Source organism: Sinocyclocheilus rhinocerous, unplaced genomic scaffold (genome assembly GCF_001515625.1).
Source record: "Sinocyclocheilus rhinocerous isolate Xijiao unplaced genomic scaffold, SAMN03320098_v1.1 scaffold3911, whole genome shotgun sequence".
NCBI lineage: Eukaryota > Metazoa > Chordata > Actinopteri > Cypriniformes > Cyprinidae > Sinocyclocheilus > Sinocyclocheilus rhinocerous.
This window is the reverse complement of record NW_015634006.1, coordinates 119,356-122,286: the sequence shown is the minus strand read 5'-3', so window position 1 is coordinate 122,286 and position 2,931 is coordinate 119,356. Positions and strand designations below refer to the sequence as shown.

The following is a 2,931-nucleotide window of genomic DNA, read 5'->3' as shown; positions in this document are numbered from 1 at the left end:
TTTGGAAGGCCAAACAAAGTAGTTTCGCTTTCACAACAAAACATACAGCGTCACACACGGTGGGCTTGAGTCAGTGGAGGCCGGCTTGAGTGAGCAGAGGCCGGTGGGCTTGAGAACGGCAAAGAGCTTGTAACACTCTAAAGAGAAAGGAAAAATTGAAATCGCATCATATGACCCCTTTAATGCTCTATCATGTTGGAAATATGCTCTACACCAAACCCAACCCTAAACCTACCAGATAGTGTTAACAAATGCAAAACTGATCTAAAACGCATTTGTTGATGAAACCGTGCCATTTGAACTTCCTTATATGCAGATTTGAACTGTTTAGTCAAACCATAGTTACAAGGGATTTGAACCGGGGCTCCTCACCTCTCAAGTAGGCTACATCTCCATACTCCGTGAGCTACCGAACAAACCTCCCGTCTATGAAAACCCATAGATATGAAGCTGGATATGTGCCTACGTATTTCGCGTCTCGCGAAAAAGTGCCCCCAGGTACGTTTTTGCCATGAGACTAGGTAGTTAATTTCAATTTAGAATAATAGGAAATAAATTAACAAAAGAAAACAGAACAAAAAAACACAACACAACACAACAAACCAAAAAAATAAAAAATAAAATAAATAACATTCATTAAAAATTTTATTAAAATAAAAAACCCAACACAAAAACAACGACACAACTAAACAACAAAACAAAACACACACACAAAAAAAAAATCACAGCACAACACAACTAAGCAAAACAAAATGCAATGCAATGGCAAAACAATACAAAAACCCAACACAACTAAACACGACAACAACAATAACAGAAAACACAACATCAAAACAAGATACAAAAAAAGCACAACTGATAAACAAAACAAAACACAACACAAAAAATACAATACAACACAACAAGACACAACACACCAAAACAAAACAAAAATTATGGTATTTAGAACTGGGAAGGGAGGGGGGTGGGCTTTTGTTTCAAGCAGTTCAGCCAAATATGTTCCTGCATGTACCTGTGGCTGGACTGTATGTGTGTGTGTGTGTATGTGTGTCTGCTGACTCACTGTAACCATGATTACATCAGTCAGCTCTGCCTACTCTAATTGTCCTGTATCCCGTCCATCATGGTAGATTTAATTGTGCTGGTTAATTAATAATTGCGTTTATCGAGGGGACATCAGATGCTGGATCTTGGGACGGCCTGTCAATGTAATTGGAAGGTCTGACGAAATGCCAAAGGAAGGAGAGGAAGCTTTTACCCAGGAAGGTTATCAGTGTCCCTGCTCTAACCTGTCATTTACCGCAATATACTCTCTCTCTGTCTCTCCTCTACCAGTCTGTCTCTACCCACTTTGCATCCCTGTCTTTCACTTGTCTGTCTCTTATTACATGTCTATTCTGAACCAACATCAGTCTTTAACTTTACAAACTATATAAAATAACAGGTTTATTGTAAAAATGAATATATTTACTGTAGCAATTTTACATGCATTTTTTTAAATGAAAAGAATTTGATCTAAATGACAAGAGTTTTTAACAGTGTAGCATTTTAGGTAACATTATTTAAATCAGGCAAACTGTGACAGTCGTAGAGACAGAGATGCACCCATTCTAAAATGTCTTCATTTACAGACAACTTTTGGTCAGATCAGTCATGCTGGATCGGTTGAGATTGCTGAAATTGATCTATTGATGCCTATTGGGCGAGCTAGAAATACTAACATAATTACCTGCAGCCCAAGTCATTCCCGCCTCACGTCCATCTTCATCAGGACAATGCCTGAGAGGACGTTTCACTCCAACACTCTCCGCCTCTTCTCTCCTTCTTTCTACACACTTCATTCTGTAATCTCTACATCTTTGCCCTTTCTCTTTCAACCTCCTGCTCTCTATCTTTCTGACCTCTTGCTCTTGCTCTTTCTATGTATCTTTTAAGTGGTGTTTGATAGAACAGCTACAAACACACCTGTATCCTTAAGGAGAGGTACTGCTATTGTGAAGTCAGGGGAAGTGTTACAAATACATAAATATATATACATATTTCAAACTTTCCTAGTGAATCTCATAAAAACAGTGAATCTGGTGAATCTCTTAAAGAATGCCATCATAAATAAATAAATAAATAAATACATTTTGTGAACAGAAAATAAAACGTTTAAGCTACAAAATTTATATTTCTATGACGAGAAATTACATATTTGAGGTCAAGTAAATATCTACAGCGGATCTAAATATTTATAATTAATTATAACTAGTTATGATTAATTATTCATATTTCCCCATGAGCTGATTCGCTACAGCATTGTGACAATCTTCATTGTAATAACACAGACACACTGTCCAATGTAATAGATGTTACAATATAATTAAATATAATTTAAAAAAAACTATATATAAAAAAGTAAAAACCTTGTTGGTTTGAACTTTGGTTTCAGGAAATATTGAATCGTTGATCTATGTTGGTATTACAATTAAACTCGTGGCCATAGTTGTCTAATGATGCTTAATGTCATACTTTAAGATCGGACCAGACCAGACCGGACCAGACCAGACCAAACCAGACTTGAACCCAAAATGGCTCACTCTCTTGCTATATCTACTCTAAGTGACAAGACTAGACTAAATTAATTGTACGTATATCCCGCGAGCTTATGTCGGATAGCAGAGTTCAAAGGGATTGTTTTGTCTTTGTAAAAATAAAACAGGTAAATAATGTAGTTGATTGGATATGTGTGTCTCTGTAACAGAGACGCTGGAGTTGGTTAGAATCCATGAGCGGAAGTTTATTAAAGGTCAAGGCTTTAAACAGATGTCGATAATCAGGCAGAGGGTCAAAGTCAGAGAAGCAAGCAGATCGTTCGTCATACACAGGGGCAGAAGCAGAGACAATAGTGGAAAGGCAGGCAATGAGTCCAAACACAAACATCAGTCC

The 2,931-nt window shown here is 37.1% G+C and overlaps 1 long non-coding RNA gene across 1 annotated transcript in view; it reads left to right on the top strand.

Annotated features, from left to right (window-relative positions):
* The window catches only part of LOC107744855 (uncharacterized), a 6,637-nt gene that overhangs the window by 2,732 nt on the left and 974 nt on the right, over positions 1-2,931 (top strand). The window lies entirely within an intron of this gene.